The following is an 18963-nucleotide window of genomic DNA, read 5'->3' as shown; positions in this document are numbered from 1 at the left end:
TTATACATGTTTTGTCCTGGATTTTTGTGAACTGTACAGCCAGATTACCTGCACGAGCTGCCAAGAAGCAGAATTACTGTAGGTTAGTCCAATTCAGAGCCTTACTCTGATTTCAGGAAGTAATAGTGTTGCTGGGAAGCCTGTAGGAACTCAACTGCATCAGCACCACATTCAGGCAGTGATTGTGCCCTGCTGCTCACATTAGCATTTGGAGAGACACAGGAGGATGGGAAACAATAGAAAGCCTGGTCACTAGGTCAACAGAACCATTCTTTTCTCAACCGAGCTGTGTCTACAGCGGGAGTTAGTTTGGCATAGCTACAGCACTAAGGCATGGGAGATTTGTACACCTCTGAGCCATGTAACTACGTCAATCTAAATTTCAAGCGTAAACCAGCCCTAAAACCGAACGAGAGGGTGAATAGGGGCAGCGGAGAGAGTGAGGAGGAAATGTTTTTACAGCATGTAAAGCGTATAAAGGTTAAGTAACTAAATATTAGAAATGTGAGAATTAGGGATGGAAGAAGGGAGCATTAGAGGAGATTAGAGTAGAAAATGAGCAAAAGACAAATGCACAGAATATAGCACAAAAAACTCAGAAGGAATGAGGACAATAAATCTGCATTGCTCCAGAATCTTAAAATAAAAGCTGGGCCTCCCGCTACGGAGCTGAAACTTCAGTGATGATGTTGGGATGGGACAAAAGATTGAAGCGTAGATATTGTTTCCTATCGTTCTAACATACTCCTTTTCTATAGTTCTTGGCTCCAGATTTATTTTGAAAGGGGGGGGGGGATTTGTGGTGAAGGGAGATCTGGGTGTTACATGGCTGCAGGGGGACGAGTGGGCACCCTTTACACTGTTCTTCCCACTGTTATAAATGCTCCTGTGCTGGCCTCCCTGGCTGCACCAAAATAGATATCCTAGCTGTCAGTTTTTCAGTTTGAAAATCTAGAGTCTCACATTCATCAACATGCTCCTTAAGCGTCATAAGAACAGCTAGAGGGAGTATTTATTTTGGCTGAGGCACTGGTAAGCATGTTGAGATTTAATGAAGATGACAGAAACAACAAACTGCATCCACTGTGTACCAGTGCCCAAAACAGGTCACATGACAGTCTAAATCTAAACACTGATTGGCTCAGAAGGTCTTTGTAAAACTCAAAGGGCTTCCTACAACTCCCATATACCTTAGAACAGGGGTCTCAAACATGCAGCCTGCATAGTTATTTCCTGTGGCCCGCCACAGGCGCTGACTCTACTGGCAGCCAAACTCCCTTCACCCCCAGCGCTCCGTGTCCCCACTCCTCTGCCTACATCCCAGCGCTTCCCACTGCCAAACAGCTGTTTGGCGGTGCTTAGGACTTTCCAGGAAGGAGGGGGGATGAGCAGGGACATGGTGCGCTCAGGAGGAGGCAGAGAAGGGCTGGGAATTTGGGGAAGGGGTTGGAATAGGGGCAGGGAGGGGGCAGAGTTGGGGTGGGGACTTTGGGGGAAGGGGTTGGAATTTGGGCAGAGAAGGGGTGGGAAGAGGCGGGGTGGGGTCTCATGGAAGGGGTCAGGCAGGGCGGGACAGAGGTGTGGGGAGCTTTTATATTGTATGAAAAGGTTTCAGTGATGTGGCCTTCAGGCCAATGTACTAGTCCTCATGTGGCCCTCATGATGATTTGAGTTTGAGATCCCTGCCTTAGAGGTTATACGCTGGTGCTGCACATCACCATAGTATAAGAGCACCCATGTTGGCAGCATGTGTGATGTCAAGTGCTTGATACACGAATTTGTCCAAGTCCCCAAATTTCTGACAGATTTGGATTTCTCTCTCATCTGAGTGTGGATCCTATGCTGCCTGGGTTGTGAGAGCTGATAAGGTCACAGCATTAGAAGGTATGGCAGAGACAGCAGGCCAAATTATAACTGCATCACCTTACTGGAGACTAAGAGGGTTGTGCAGGTGTCTGAGGGCATAATTTTGTCTGCAGCCTCTATTACTGGTAATAATCAGTGACAGAGTTCAACATGACTTTCACGGTGAGTTTGCAGAGTATCATTCAGAATAGATCATCTTTTTCTCATAAGCCAAGAATCTGTTAGGGCGTCATTGAGACAAACCCTATGATACATCTTGTGTAGACTCACTTTTAAGAGTAGACTTTTAGTTTAAATGGAATAAGTATCTGTGTCAATAATACATTTTATGATTTCCTGCAAGGAAAATAAGAATGTGAAAAATATTTTTATCTAGTGAGATACAATCTCCAGCATAGGTTTCAGAGTAGCAGCCGTGTTAGTCTGTATTCACAAAAAGAAAAGGAGGACTTGTGGCACCTTAGAGACTAACCCATTTATTTGAAAAAAGAAAAGGAGGACTTGTGGCTCCTTTTCTTTTTGCGAATACAGACTAACACGGCTGCTACTCTGAAACCAATTTATTTGAGCATCAGCTTCTCAAATAAATGGGTTAGTCTCTAAGGTGCCACAAGTCCTCCTTTTCTTTTTGCGAATCTCCAGTATAGGGAGCTGTTTAGTCTCTACTAATTGGAAGATTGTTGGTCCCTTGACCTCGAAGAGGTGTTATAACGGCAAAGGGGAACATACCAGATTTTCATCAGTGGGCTAAGTACACGGACTCCGTAGCTGCCTCACAAGATGTTGTAGTATTAGTTTTATTTTTTTCTCCAATGAATATTGGCACAAGAGTACTACAAGTTTTCAGCTAAACTACTGATCTACACCATGGTTTTGTTTGCATCTTTCCCCCACGTCCTATATCTTTTCCTTATAACATCCCATATAATCTCACATACAAAAAAAATCTAGTGCTAAGGTTGCAAAGTCAATCACTCAAAAGTGAGGAAATGCCAGAATGAAGGTTGCCCTCTTTTGCACGAACACTGTGATAGTATGTGATCATGTAATTAGAGACTATTTCCCCTACCCCATGAGGATTCCTGCCTCATGCAGTGCTTGGGATGGATGGTGCTAGGCAAATGAACTAAGGTCATGTAGAGAATGAGGTTGTTTTCCGGATTGGGTTAAATATAGTTCCTCAGGGCAAATACTACATTGAGTAAGCAAGTTAACACATTTTACAAATACAAAATTCACTTTTTTAAAAATATTTTTCCAAAAGAGTTCAGATTTTTTAAGAACAAACACACACTGCAAGTTGTCACATATATCTCAGAACACATGACTAACTGTTTGTAATTAATGTGCATGTTTTGTAAATATTGGCACAGATTCTAATAGATTAATGAACTCATGTGACCTCTTTACTTCTCATTGAAAGATACTGGCTGAAGGACAATTCAGCATATGGAGCCTATTCCGAGAATCTATACAGCAGACTTCTCTGGAAGGAGAGAAATCAAAACACATGTTTTTCAAAAGTGCTGGAATGGCCTGATTAGCAGAAATTACAAATGGTCTGGAAGAGTTAAAAAGGTATTGTTTTAAAATCAGAAACATTGTGTTTGTGTTTCTTATACTTCTGTACATTTTTGATTGTTGGCAGTTCCAGGATCATATTTTCTTTATTTTAATGTTTAAAAATATTCAGTGTTAAGGTGAGCTGCTTGTGATATGAGGAGACATATCTAATTACCTTATTTATGTATATGCTTGTGTAAATGCTCAATTAGGCCAGTTTAAGAGCTTAATTTGGGAGACGTCTTCTCAGTTGATAAGGTATACAACATCTTGGGATGGGTTTTTGGAACAAGTAGAAAAGGTACTGTTCCCAGTTAGTCTGTGTCCTAATATAGGACTATCTTTTACCCTGAGCTCAGTTCATGCTGGAACGGAAGTCTGCCCAGTGCTATGAGGATACTCAAGCAATACAGTCACAAGTGATGCTTGTAGTTATGTACTTCAATATAGAGTCTCAGCGTGCTGGTTTAACAAGCTCCCAGTAACGAGGGACATTGCTTTTCACTTTAGATTTAGAGAAGTGGCAGGCAGGCTGGGGGCCTTGGTGGAAGGGGCGAGGGGGTCCTTAATGGACGGGGCGGAGAGGCATGAGCAGTGAGTGGGTGGGGGTACTCGGGGGAGAGGGCAGAGGGGCACGAGTGGCGGGCCTTGGGGGAGGAGGCCAAACGGGGCCTGGGGCGGAGTGGGGGTAGACCATGGGCAGAGTCTTAGGATAGAGGGTGGGGCCATGATCTGGGCGCCGATTCCTCTTCCCACCCACCCCCCTTCTAGGGAGCTTCCAGCACTCATGTCCAGCCTCCCCAAATGCAGAAGTCATGTGCTGCTCATGGTCATAAGGCTAAATTCTGGCTCACATCACTGTTCCTCTCAGAGCAGACTAATGTCCGCAGATACAGAGCTCATTTAGGGCCATGGAACCTTTGCTGACTAGTGGCCTGAGGCGACTTTGTACTGTACTCTAAAAGTTGGAGTAAGAACAAAAGCTCTGCCTCTTTTTACATTTTAATTATGCTTCTGTGAAACAATTGCACAAAACATTTGTAGCTGTTTTGATGCTGAGATACTGAGGTGATCGGCCCCTTATATGTACCTAGTAGAGACAGATTGTCCTAAAAAAAAGTAGACGTTTTATCAGAAAAACAAAAACCAAAAAAATCTGTCTCACAGAGGGAAAGGGGACTTGTGGAATTGAGTAGTACAATAAAATATTAGTCTTCTAATGCCTCTCCCCCTCTGGAGAAGTAAATCAGAAGTTTTTTTCTTGTTGAGCTGTTGAATGGTTTGTTATGAATCCTGGCAGCAGTAATGTTTGCATATGAGCTGAGAGTGTATTGAAAGCGTGGATATAATTAGAAGAGAAACTCCTTGTGTGTGGAAGGCACAAACCACCCAAACAGGTAGAACAAGAGGACGTTGCTATGGACTAGAGCTACTTAGGAGCTAGTAAACTCAACCTCCTAAAGGGTCAGAAGGACTTGAGGGGAAATGGATGAATATTTTCTCTTTGCTGCATGAGGAGAATCTATGAGAGGGCAACACCATCTCCCCATTTCATGGGCACTTTGGAAATAAGTGCTGCTGCTCTTGTTTTCTGGGCAAAATTCAGGAAGGTGGAACACTGAAAGGCTGCAATACTCTGACATTCATTCATTTAAATGAGAGGACCTTGAATGTGTTTTGTCAGCTTCCTTTACTATTACCCTGTAACTAATTTTATTTTCTTGAAGGGTGTTTAAGAAGCTGCTCAGAAGAGAGTTTTGCCTAAAACTGCAAAGTTTCCTAGTTGAAAATAGCTAGTGAAACTGGCAATACACAAAGAAGTGGAACATCATCCCCTTTTTCATAATTTCGTCAGGTTAATGTATTTAAAAATCTGCAAAAACAGCATGTCGTCAGCTTATGCAAAGGAGATTTTTCCTCAGAAACCTCAGCACAGAGTAAGTAATATTTGAGCAGCTTTCATATGAATACTTGATCACTTATATTTTAATTATGTTTTCAGCTTATGCTTCTTAAATCTAACATGCGGAAACCTTCATATTTATATCAGTCATTGAGTGGAGGGGCCTTAGCTAAGGACTTTCTTTTCACTGCCACAATGTAATGGTTTTATTTTATATATGTGTTGATATTTATGCTAAAAGTCTAAAGTAGGTGAGCCCATTATTGCACAAAAGTTAAGAAAAGAACAAAGTCTATCAGTGTGGTTAAATCAGGCTTGTTAAAAGGACATGAATGTTTTCCAAACCAGGCACAAAATCTGCTTGCCCAGCTGTACCACAGTGATGAGAAAAAAAGAGTTTACTTGCCTCAGGTGAATATGACGTTGCAAGGTTGGGATATAACATTTTAGATTGTACTGTTTTCCTTCAGGGATATAAAGAAACAACTGCTTTCCCTTCAATTTCCAAGAAGTCCCTGGAAAACACAAAAAGTGTAAGCATTTGAATAATGTATTTGTCAGGCTCCCTTCAAAAGCAGTTTGTGATGCTCCTACAAGGGCTATAAACCAGAACATAATCTTATGCATAGGTACTAAAGCCTACTAAAATTAACACAAAGAAAAAGTTGTCTGACTCTTTGGACCAAGCTTTGCTTTGGTACATTCTCGGATGGCTTCAGCTGATTTGAAAGGGAGCTGTGTGTTAGGATATAGATATTCAGGCCTGTCTGCAAAGGCCTGTACTTTAAGAATTTAGGTGTATTCTTATCACTTGGCTAGTTAGAGGTATAAAAGAAAGAATCAAAATCGCTGTCTGCCAGTGTACGGTCCTTCTCTTACTGTGACAGTCTGAGGCCCTGTTCTTAGGCTAAGGCCTTTGGCTAAGCAGCAAAGGCAGCCATAAGCTGGGAAGTGACCGGTCACATTCCAAACTAGTCACATTGAAAGAAGGTGCTATTGGGCTGTTAGGAATACAGTCCTCTCCTGATAGTGCCTATCACCTCCAGAGAAAGGGAAGTGCCTAGAAGATGTAAAAGGAAATTTAGGTTGATAGTTTTCTGTCTGGTAAGAACTCACTTATCAATAGACACAGCTGGGAAACCCTTATGTCTTTATAGATGTAGCTGTGAAATCCTCACTTCTGTATTGTTTTGTCATTATAGTTCCCACTTTGCTATTGGTTATTGGCATGGTCTCTGGCTCTGTGATTGTTTCTGTCTGCTGTATAATTAATTTTTCTGGGTGTAAACTAATTAAGGTGGTGGGATATAATTGGTTAGCTAATCATGTTACAATATGTTAGGATTGGTTAGTTAAATTTCAGTAGAATGATTGGTTAAGGTATAGCTAAGAATATTACTATATAAATTAGGGGCAAACAGGAAGTAAGTTGGGATTCGAAAATAAGGAAAAAGGAACTTGGATTTAAGCTTGCTGGAAGTTCACCCCAATAAACATCGAATTGTTTGCACCTTCGGACTTCAGGTATTGTCGCTCTCTGTTCATGCGAGAAGGACCAGGGAAGTGGGAGAGTGAAGGAATAAGCTCTCTAACATCTTGGTGCCGTGACTTGGATACATCGCACTGGATAGGTGAGTGGCAGCCTGTAAGTCCCCCTCCCTAACAGTCCACGCAGCAGCTTGGAGGGGGTATGGCGAACTCTCGTGATGGTAGTTGCGGGTTCTGGCAAGCTGGGGTAACAGATTTTTTGAACAAATGGATAAGGAAGAATCAGGGCCCATACCAGGTGCAGGGGTTCACCTGGGATGAGATTGAGAAGGAGATGGGAGAGGTTTTGGGAGACCCCAAGGGAAAGGAGTGTAGGAAAAAGGGAATGGTATTACAAGGTTTGTGTGCTGGCATGGCATACTGGGTAAAAAGGGAAGCTGATCTCCTCCAACACATTAAGGATTTGGAGGAGATTGTGAATCAGCAACAGATTTTAACAGAAAAATCTGTGTTAGCAGTAGAGGTAGCGGATTTGAAGGTACGGGATGCTGCACGGACAGAGGAGTCTTGTGAGGCAATCCGGAGAGAGAGGGACGAACTGCTGGGGAGAGTAGGAGACTTAGAGGAGGAATTGTATCATTGTAAACATGGGGGCAATGGACTTGGGGACCCCAAACCATCCGCCCCACTAATGGAACTGAAGGAGACACCTCCACCACCCTACCCTGAAAAAACACTGTACCCACCACTGCCGGTGGATGTTGTAAGCTGGCGATCCACAGTTACAGCCCCTGCGAGAGAGGCTACCCGGGAAGAACTGCAGGAGGCAGGAATAGTGGCCCGGTTGCGGGATGGGGGGGACCATGCCCCACCAATAGTAGAATAGGCAGAAATCCGCCCCTTGTCCCTGAAGGACTGGGAGGCAGTACTGGGCCGTTTGGGAAAGGTACCCCGGAATGATTGGGATCAGTTTGTGCTGTGGCTAGTGGAGGTGGGCAGGGAGATGGAGGGTCTAACTCGTGAGGACCAGGTGATCTTATGAGGTAGTCTTTTGGGACGAGGTACCTTGGGAATCGATGTGGCAGGAGTGGCACACCCATTTCTAATTCCCGGACAGGTGGCAAAACAGTTGTTTGGGGTGTACTCTCGTACTGCGGGGATGAATAAGGTAAAGCGAATCCCTGGGGAAACAGGGCGGGATACACTTAATCGCATACAGGCATTGGCACGGTGCTGGGTGGATCCCCTGGACGGTCCATGGGTGATGCCCCAGGCAGGGGCACTGGGACCTGGTGGTGATGTGGAGCTGGGTAGGGGTGTAGAATTGCTGGAGAAATGGTTGGAGCTGAGCGATCCGCAGTTCGTGGGGCATTTAAGGTTGCAGCACCCTGAACTTGCTCCCAATCAGCTACCCCAGGTTCTGGAACAGGCAGATGTGTGGAGGCAGATGCATCAGGGGGAAGAGCCAGTCCATGCTATTCCTGCGGGGGATCAATACAAGGTGGAAAGGGGTGGGTCAGCCTGGAGAGGAGGAGGTAGAGGGAGAGTTCGTGGCTTTGGTGGGGGTAGCCAGGGACGAGCCGGCAGCTATAGAGCAACAGATCTAGAGACTGCAGGCTAAACTGACTACCCAGGATCTTACCAGATCAGGGGAAAGTGGCCCCGGAGGCCAAGGGACTGGGACTGCCTGAAATGCCAGACACACAATTTTGCGTGGAGACAGGAATGTGTTCGGTGGACCCCCGGTCCCCCTGTGAACCAGTGGGGGAGACAGAGGTGGGTGCTGCAACTTAGGGGTGCCCTGGGAGGCGTCCTGTCCATGTTCAGGGTTTAGGACGGGATGCATCTGTTCACCCCACACTCCAGGGGGCAATCGAAGGGAGTCCCATGAGGGATTTTTTGATAGACACTGGAGCAGCCATCAGTTTAACCACATGGGGGCAGGGGAGACCCTCAGACGGGACTGTCACAATTGTAGGGGCAATGGGAGGGGAGACACAATTAACCCTGAGGCGGAGACAAACCAAAGGAATCTGGGGGGAAGGTGAGATTATGTGGGGTTGTAATGATATGCTTAATCTGTTGGGGGCAGGAGATTTACACAAACTGGGACTTGTACTGGATTTAGCCAATTGGGTGTGTTTACTGGGGCGAACACAGGACGGTCAGGGCTATACCATTCCCATGGGAATAGCCACTATGACCATTAAAGCGGCACATGCCCTCCCACCACCCCCACCCCCGGCTGGGTGGGAACACATCCATGTGTGGGCGAAGGATAACCTGGATTGTGGTAGGGGCAGCATGGAGGTACTGATGGAGGGAGGGGACCCTCCCCCACAGAAACAGTACCCTATCCAGATGTTAGAGAGCTTATTCCTTCACTCTCCCACTTCCCTGGTCCTTCTCGCATGAACAGAGAGTGCAAACAATTCGATGTTTATTGGGGTGAACTTCCAGCAAGCTTAAATCCAAGTTCCTTTTTCCTTATTTTCGAATCCCAACTTACTTCCTGTTTGCCCCTAATTTATATAGTAATATTCTTAGCTATACCTTAACCAATCATTCTACTGAAATTTAACTAACCAATCCTAACATACTGTAACATGATTAGCTAACCAATTATATCCCACCACCTTCATTAGTTTACACTCAGAAAAATTAATTATACAGCAGACAGAAACAATCACAGAGCCAGACAGAGACCATGCCAATAACCAATAGCAAAGTGGGAACTATAATGACAAAACAATACAGAAGTGAGGATTTCACAGCTACATCTATAAAGACATAAGGGTTTCCCAGCTGTGTCTATTGATAAGTGAGTTCTTACCAGACAGAAAACTATCAACCTAAATTTCCTTTTACATCTTCTAGGCACTTCCCTTTCTCTGGAGGTGATAGGCACTATCAGGAGAGGACTGTATTCCTAACAGCCCAATAGCACCTTCTTTCAATGTGACTAGTTTGGAATGTGACCGGTCACTTCCCAGCTTATGGCTGCCTCTGCTGCTTAGCCAAAGGCCTTAGCCTAAGAACAGGGCCTCAGACTGTCACAGTAAGAGAAGGACCGTACACTGGCGGACAGTGATTTTGATTCTTTCTTTTATATCTCTAACTAGCCAAGTGATAAGAATACACCTAAATTCTTAAAGTACAGGCCTTTGCAGACAGGCCTGAATATCTATATCCTAACACTGTGTATTTGCCTTGAGTAAGGAATTTGGCTCATTCAGTTAAAATCGGTCATTGGTACTTATGTCCCCTGTTACCATAGTCTCTGAGTGCTTCACAGACAGTCTTTAATGCATTTATCATCATGATATCCCTGTGAGGTAAGGAAGTACTGTTAGCCTCATTTTTCAAATGGAGAACTGAGGCACTGACAGGTTAAGTGACTAGCCCATACAAGCAATCTGTGGGGGAGCAAGAATTGAACCCAAGGTCACACAAATTCCAGAGTAGCAGCCTAAACACTGGCCCAGATCACTGAAAGATCAGCTCTTTTGAGTATAAAATGTGACTCACCAGCTGATATGCCCTCTTGTGGCTGGGCAGGCATAATAAGCTCACCTCCATTGGTGCCCGCTGTGGTGGTCTGGTTTTTCTTGTGCCTCACTGGCCAGGTCACTTTGGGTATGTAGACACTGCCACTGGGAGTGAGCGTCCCAGCACAGGTAGACAAACTCGTACTAGTGTAGATGTGGCTCAAGCTTATGTGCTAAAAATAGCACTGTGGCCATTGCAGCTTGGGCAGTCAAGCCCACCAACCCCCTAGGCTAGAGGGGCCAATCCAGAATGTCCACGCTGCTATTTTTGGTGCATTAATTTGCCCCACACATGCTACCATGGGCCTGCTGACCTGGGCTGGGAAGCTCAGGCCCAGCTGTAATGTAAACATACCCATATGATCCCACCCCTTCCTCACCTTTGGGTTCTGGTCCAGGGACCGTTGATTAGGCAGTCAAGGTTTGTCTGTACAGACCCATTGCTGCCTCCCTGGACCACTATATTTCCTAGGCTCATGGCAGAGCTCCTTGGCACATTGAGCCATTCATTTCCCTCACAGGGCAGTCCCTGAACCTGCAGAATTCTTCCTGCTCCCTGAAGGCCTCTCTGCCAGCATAGAGAACCCTGGGCAGACGCTCCCCAGCTTTGTTTCACAACTGTGTGGTGCTCCCCATTGCAGGTTTACCTTTCCTTCAGGGAGATTCTGTCTGCTAGCCATCCAGCTCAGCTCCCTGACTCCAGCCAGGTGTCTCTCACAGAGAGAGAGCACCAGCCATCTGCTCTCCTTCCTGACTAGCCCCTAGCTGAGCCCTATTCAGCCCTTTTAATTCCTCCCTCCAAGCTTGACACCCCCCCTCCCCTCCCCGCAGGTATAGCTGATTGATCACACAGACTGTCATTAATCCCCTTCTGGGCCTTGTGGGAGTTTGTACACCACATCATATATGTCAGGGGTGGCCAAACTGCAGTTTGCGAACCACTAGTGGCTCTTCTACAGTTAAAGTGCAGCTCTCGGAGCCCCCTCTCATTTTCTACCCACCAGTCTGGGGGTGGGGACCTCAGGGCTTCTGCCCTCTGGCAGGGTGATGGGGTTAGGGGCTTCTGCCTTGCGAGGAGGGGGGTCTTGGGCCTTCAGCCCTGCGGGAGGCACCTGCTGGAGCTCGGGGCTTCAGCAGGAGCAGGGCTGAAACCCCAATCCCCAGCAAGTGTGCCCTGCAGGGCTGAAGCCCTGAGCCCCAGCAGGTGGACCCAGCTCTTGAACTTCTGAAGATTATCGTATGCAGCTCAGAGGGTCAGTAAGTTTGGCCATCCCTGATATATGTAATCAGACATTACAAAGCTGCTTTCCTCTACAAATAAATGAGAGAGATGATATACCAATCACTCAATTTAAACAATCACTTTTCAACTTGTTTCATTGTGGTGTCACACTGTAGTATCTCTGGTAGGTAGAGTTTGGTTGTAGACAGAGCTTTGAAGAGAACCTCTACTTTTTCTCCATCAGTTTAACCCCTGCCTGCTGTTCGTAAATGCATGTTGCTTTGGTATATACCTCGCATTTGGTACTCTACAAACTGTAAAGACAAATTGTGTTATACTCTGAAATTATTACTTTAGTAGAAGGTCCATAATAACAGTTTATTCAAACTCAGTGAACCAAATCGTGTCCCTAAAATTTAAGTCTGGAGAAAAATTTTAAATTTTTAATAAAAAGTTTCTCTGTATTTTCAGCAGCACAGTAATTTAAACAGCCAGACATCATCCAAAACCCTTCAGGAATTGTTCTTCTCTCCACAGATTTCATGTTCCCAGCAATCTCTGTACAAAGCTGTCAGCTCTAAGTGCGCTGGGGTGAGTTAACTTCTTGAGTTATGGAAACAAATCTAAAGTATTTCCAAAAAATATTGAATAAAGACAATGAAAACATTTTAACTGCAGGAATGTGTTTTCTTCCTTGCTCAATTTAAAATCGTAGAATTTCAAGAAATGTACCAACTAATAACACAATTAAGCAATAGAAAGTAGAGTAAAGCAAGCAAGACTGGGCCCTAACTAATGTAAATATTTCCATTACTGTAGATCAAGAGCTCTCAGTCTGGAGATTGTGAGCCCCAGAGGAAGTGTGAACCATACTGTAGTTCACTTATTCATGCTAGTCTTTATATTGATGGCAGTGGAACTATTCATGTAAGTAAGGCAATCAGGATTTGGCCCTTAATATGTGTTAGGTATCTAGCAGTCCTGTATATTCTTATCTGAGAAATGGGTTTCTCAGGAATGGCTCAATTATCATCATTTTAAGATCATTTGTCAAAGCTGATACCTTATTACAAATCTTCAGAAATTACCTTTACATTGTGACTATTCAGAAGGAGGCTTGAACTAGCGTTTGAATTTAACTCATTGACTTTTTTTGGTTTTAGCTATGGATATACCCTCTCAAGTTTTTTCTTAAAAAACAACAACAGAACTTTCTGGATTAAGTGTAAATGTACAGTTAAGGAACCTCTTAATTTTTGTTTGTGATATCTAGAGACAATATTGGCATTGGCATGTACCCAGTACAAAAATAAGTGGAGAAACGGACATACAAGTGAAGTCCCATTTAAAGGTATGTATTAACTTCCCTTGTTTTCAGATTGCTTGGAATAGCTGAAAATTAAAGTTTGCTATTTCATCTCTTATGCATGTTTCTAGCATCATTTGGAGCATCGCCTTGCTTGAAGGCTAAAGCAGTCTGTTGGACATCAGGCAGCACTTGAGGATGAAAGTCGAGCTGCCTTGGGAAATACAGAGGCTTTTACTCTGAGGGTAAGAATCAGTGAAAAACATCAAACCAATTGTCCAGCCATAGACTTACAAGTAGAGCTGTACTTTAAATGTGTGTCAGTAAGGTTTCAAATGAAGACATGCTGCATCTGATTCTGTTGGGGAATGATGGAAGCCCAAAAAGTGTATGTAGGGAATGAGGTCATCAGCTGCGGCTCTTTTGATCTCCCCCATCCCATGTAGTGAAGGGAGTTTTCCAACAGGTCCTTGGGCAGGGCATTTTCTCAGTATCTTTTTCTTCCCTCCCATGCTTTGTGGGCAAATTATTGATATCATTGCATTCTTCCATACAAGGAGGGATTAACAGGATTAATACCAGTGAGTATGGAAAAGAGATGTGGAAGAGGAGAAAGCACAAAATAATCAAAAATAATATGTAAAGTGAGCACTCTACACTTCGTATTCTGTGTTGTAATTGAAATCAATATATTTGAAAATGTAGAAAAGCATCCAAAAATATTTATAATAAATTTAAATTGGTATTCTATTCTTGTTTAATAGTGCGATTAAAACTGTGATTAATCATGATTAATTATTTTAATTGTTTGACAGCCCTAATCCTGACATTTGAGAGTTCTATCACAAGATCATGAGTCAGACTTAATTTTACTTAGAAATCGTGTCTTTCACGATCAATTTGCGAGAGTTGGCATGTCTGCCAGGCTCTAGCTGTGGCACGTAATGGTTCAGTCTCCTGTGGACTGTAACACTTTGGTCTAATGTCAGTTGCTGGGTTTAACATGCAGGTGCTGGGAGATATTGGTGGCCTCTGATATAAAGGAGGTTACAAAGGAGGCCTTCTAGTCTTAAACTCTATGACTCTAAGAGGAGAGAAAGGCAAGCTGATTGGGGAAAAGTGTAGGAAATGACATGGGAAGCAGAAGGAAAGGAAAACAACTATTCTGGTGCGGGGAAGATTATGTAGAACCCTGCAGATGAGGAACAGGAGCTTACATTTGATGTAGTAAGAGACAATAAGTAAAATGGGAGAGTCTAGAGGGTTTTCCATTTAGCAACACAAGGCCCTCCCTTTGGCACATAGGTTTGATGTGCTGTCTGCGCCACTCCCACAAGAGACGAACACTCAAATTTAGGTCTTTCACATGACAATGCTGAACTCTACCACTGGGCCACTAGTTCACCCCCTGCAGTCCATACAGATATGTAACTCCCACTGAAGTTGGTGACAATTGTGTGTGAATTTGTGTTGCAGTATTTGGCCCTAATCTGTACATATTTTGACATGGTGCTGCAGTAAGGTTTCTTATGTGAAAATTTTATTTCTCTTCAGTCCAAAGAAAAAACTGCAGATGCATGCAAATTCCAGTGCACTTTCAGATGGATTTCCACAGACAGATAAAACCTGTTTATCAGAAGAGGAGTTATTCTTCAAAAGGCACATGACAGCAATAAAGAGAAGGGTAAATGTAAATATTTGGGTCCTACCAACACTGAGAACAGATGAAATACCTTGCTTGAAGAGCCCTAAGATTAGTGATGACAAGGGAGACAACAGAGCGATGACAGACTCATTGAAGAGTGCTTTGTTAGAAACTGTTGCTTTAGCTGAAAATGAGCATTCCAGTCAGGATAATGGAGGAGACAGACTTGTCGACAGTGAATCCTCATCACAAAGTACAGTTCAGTTGAGCCCCCGTCTGCGAGCAGGGCTGAAAAAACAAAGTCTTCTACTCCTTTAAAAAAAGAAAAGGAGTACTAGTGGCACCTTAGAGACTAACCAATTTATTTGAGCATAAGCTTTTGTGATGCCATCCGATGAAGTGAGCTGTAGCTCACGAAAGCTTATGCTCAAATAAATTGGTTAGTCTCTAAGGTGCCACAAGTACTCCTTTTCTTTTTGAGAATACAGAGTAACATGGCTGCTACTCTGAAACCTTCTACTCCTTTGTTACTGAGGAGCTGGGAGGTGCCTGCTAATCTGGGAGAAGATAAACAACGGGACCCTCCTGATAGTGACACAGACAGGACTATGTTTAGGGGACACATCAATATACCATATTCAGCTGGAAAGAAAGTCTTTATGGTCTACATTTCTAGAGGTTATCAAGGTAGAGCGATTAGAAACCAGCCCCATTCCCACCACAGACACTCCCACACCCTGAGATTCCTGGACCATCATGTATCACATCTGGGCTAATTATTATTATTCACTATTTATATAGTGCCCACAATTTTGCTAGGAAATCTAGTTTGGGGGAAAGAGCATAAGACTGGGAGTCAGGAGGTTGTTCTAAATCTGACTGCCTTTGACTCACTGTTTGGCCTACAGCAAGTTGCTGCATTTATTGTCTCCGTTTCCCCATCTGTAAAGTAAGAATAATAATATGTACCTACCTGTCTACCTCCTGGGTTAATGTGTTATTGTTTGTACAGTGCTCTGAACGTATGAAGTGCTATGCACATGTAAAATGGGATGGCACGTGGGAAGACAGACAGGTACCTGCCCTGAAAGACTTGCCATCCAAATAGACATCATTTAGGCAAAAAAACAAAAACAAAAACAAAAACAAACAAACAAAAACGGTGTTTGTTAGTGGAAATGTCAGTCATCACTAGACTTCTTTTACATTTAAATACGAGTTCCAGGGCCCTAGCATGTGAAACGTCAAATGAGTATGAACAAGTCAGTCTATTAAAAAAGAAACACACATTAAAATTTTCACATGATGTCAGCACGAAAATACTCCCAATCTGCCGTGCCCAACCCAACCCTTCAGAAGAAGTCTGGTTACATTTCTTTTTTCCTAACAGTGGTGTGGAGGTTCCAGTAACTGTGCATTTGGGCTGTCTATATAAAGGGTGTGAATTCTCCCATGTCCCTTTAAAAATACAGCTGTCAAGCATTCTGCATTTTGGTATTTATACCTATATGTTTAAAAGATGACAAAAGAGTTTTTAGAAGATGCTAATAATAAAATGCATGTAAAGATGGGAGGGGAAACCACCCTACAAAGGTTGCACACAGGAACAAATCTGCAGTGAGGTTTGTGTACTTCAGGCAAGTGCAGTTCCCAGCATGTAAAGAGATGGTGATCAAAATTTGCCTTCAACTTTTCATCCTAACATTCAGGGGTGCTAAAGTCTTGGGGTTTGGCAGTCCGATTTTAGAGAAAGGAGCTACTTACAAAATTTGTGAACATCCAGAGGGTTGGGAGTGTTTAAATCTTTAGTTACAGTGTACAACACCCTATGAGCAAAACAGCTAGAATGTGATTGGGAAGATGTGTGCCGATGGTGACTGTATTATATGTAGTACCATCTGGTCATGAATGAAAAAGCATATCAAACCATGAAATAATCTCTAAACATCTCTTTTATTTGGGAAATATTTATCCCATTAACGCATTTAAATCTTTGTGGTAGCATGAAATGCTGCAAAGCTGTATTTTATACCAATATAACCATTTAGCCTCAGTATGCTTGTTTTTTGAGCCAGATTCAAAGGCAGAAAGAAATGCATGAATGGAAAAGTCATACCCTCGTCTGTACAATTACTGTAAAGAAAGAGGTTACAACTTTCGGATTCTGGACCTAAGATGGGGGCTAAAAGATGGTGTCAGCAATGATCACCACATGGTTTTACCTCACTTGAAAATGCTGAAGTGCCAGGAGTTGGGACACCAAACGTTTTTTATAAGTTTGGGTTTAATTGGGTATGATTAATTTCTAGTATATTTTCTAGGGATTGTTTGTTTATTTTACTTTCTGAATAATGCACATCTTACAGATCTAGTGTATTGAGGTAACTGGTAAATACTACACTGCGTTACACCCTGTGGAATCTTAATGCCTTGATTTTTGCACAAAGTGTATACCAGGGCTGTATTGTGTCCCCTTTATATGGCTGTTTGTTCTGTTTTCAGGTTTTCATTGGATAAAAGCATGACAATCCTGTCATCCCAGAAATCATATCAAAGGAAAACTTAGACGCAATTAAAGACACAATTGAAAGTATAAAACTGGTTGAAATAAAGCCAAAGCAGAATATGCTGAGTGGTGTACTACATGGTGGATCAAAAGAGGCAGCTCTGACTGAGAGAATAGAACAGGTAGAGGATCATCAGGCTGGTGTTACACAAAATTTTCTGGGAACTGACAAGTCATCAAAAGAAAAGACAGTTGAGACCCACCTCAATAAAGAACCAGAATCAAATATTTCAGATGAGCAGGATTTGGCTCATGCATCTCTACTCATACAACATAAACCTGCAGTTGAAATATGAGAAAGAACTGCAGCTTCTTAACCAATGGTACAAACTGTATGAAAATTATGACCCAAGAGTTTAGAGGCTTCTACCCATCAGGTTCATATTTTGTCAATTCTCTTTGGAAGTCCTTTGGTTAAAGAATATAAATGTTTTTCATTCCAAACCAGCAGACTAAATTCAGTGATGAATCCTGGTCACATGCCACCTGAGGCTCGTTGTGCATACGCTAAGAAGAAGATTCCAAACCATTTAAGAGATTCATTTGTTCTCCATTCATTTTAAATGGAATCAATGGGGAAAAAAAAATAAATGGAAAGATCCATTTCTAAACAGCTATATGGAAGAAACATTTCAGCCTGTAGAGTTGCAGAGGGGGTGAGACTCAGTGTTGAATGGAACTGCCTGGATCACTATCATCTATGAACTAAAGTTATCACTGTTTAAATGAACAGCGCTTCTCCCTTTATAGGAAGAATGCACCAGCAGAAGGTATTGCTTAATAATGATGCTAATAATTCTGACATCTGCAGATCTTGAAGGCAGATAGGTATTTTGTTATCCCCTGTTCCAGACGTGGGGTAACTGAGGCTTAATGAGACCCAGTCAGGAAGTCAATGGCAGAGTCAGGATTAGAATTAATGTCTGACTCCTAGCAGCATGCTCAATTCACTAGGCTCCTGCTGTCCTCTCCTGAAGTTAACTTGCTTGTTTCTCTAATCACATTTGGAGCTTAGAGCAGCTTCTTAGTTTTCACACATCTTCTCTTCTCTTTCATGCGTCTGTGGGGTCTCTCATTCTTCCACACAGCACCTTTTACCAGGATATTTTCAGTAAGGATCCTGTACACAAACAACAAGCTAAGAGCAAATGGCTGAGCTCTTTCCAGAAACTGTGTGAGATATTTCAGGAACATGCTCCAGTTGCTCTCGGCCAAGAGACTGCCACTGCACTACTTAAAACAGGTGAGACTGGAATCCAGAAGTAGAAAATGTGTCAGTTAGAGTGATCAATACACTGTTTTTAGGAGAAACAAATTAAACAGATTGTTCTAGTCAGTAGGGATGGACAAATCGCTTGTGGGAGCTGCAGACATCTACATGCCTAGTATGGTTCAGAAGCCTGTAAGTGCCTGGATATTTATGATTATTAGAGCACCATAAATACTTAAGAGATTAAATTACTTTCCCTCAATAACCCTAAGTGCCTGTCTCAGTTCAATGTATGGTTGGATTGGTGCATATGGTTGGATTAGCATATGTAATGCCGTCTGCAGGCTTATTATTTGGGCTTTACTAGAAGAGCAAGCAGCCTGGGTTTTGGACAGGCAAAATAAAATATGCACTGTGAAATACTGTTAATAACACTCAGTGCAAAGTACAGAGTGATGATCTGACTTTTGCTGCAGGATTAGTGTAAAAATAATTTAGCACTAATACAGCACTTTTCATTGGTAAGTCAAAAAGTTGTTTTCAAGGGAGGAAAATGATGGGTATCCCTATTTTTCAGATGGAGAAACAAGGAGGTTAAATGACTTCCCCCATGCTCAGAATATACCCCAACACTTTAATTCTCAGT

General features: G+C 43.0%; 1 protein-coding gene across 3 annotated transcripts in view; it reads left to right on the top strand.

Annotated features, from left to right (window-relative positions):
* Window positions 1–18184, top strand: part of RWDD4 (RWD domain containing 4) — a 31459-nt gene extending 13275 nt beyond the window's left edge. Inside the window, exons 7-14 of one of the 3 annotated variants that reach the window (XR_012158643.2) lie at window positions 3290–3444; window positions 5157–5366; window positions 5803–5865; window positions 6857–6963; window positions 12128–12517; window positions 12864–13141; window positions 14451–14580; window positions 17044–18184. The gene's annotated coding sequence lies outside the window, so the exon portion shown is untranslated. Of the gene's footprint in view, window positions 1–3289; window positions 3445–5156; window positions 5367–5802; window positions 5866–6856; window positions 6964–12127; window positions 12518–12863; window positions 13142–14450; window positions 14882–17043 lie in introns of those variants that run through there. The other 2 variants (XR_012158642.2, XR_012158644.2) reach the window with 2 other exon arrangements.
* The last annotated feature ends 779 nt before the right edge of the window (window positions 18185–18963 follow it).

The sequence above is a fragment of the Lepidochelys kempii genome, chromosome 4 (assembly GCF_965140285.1).
Source record: "Lepidochelys kempii isolate rLepKem1 chromosome 4, rLepKem1.hap1, whole genome shotgun sequence".
Taxonomy (NCBI): Eukaryota; Metazoa; Chordata; order Testudines; family Cheloniidae; genus Lepidochelys; species Lepidochelys kempii.
The sequence above is the reverse complement of the archived record's forward strand: the minus strand, read 5'-3'. Positions and strand labels throughout refer to the sequence as shown.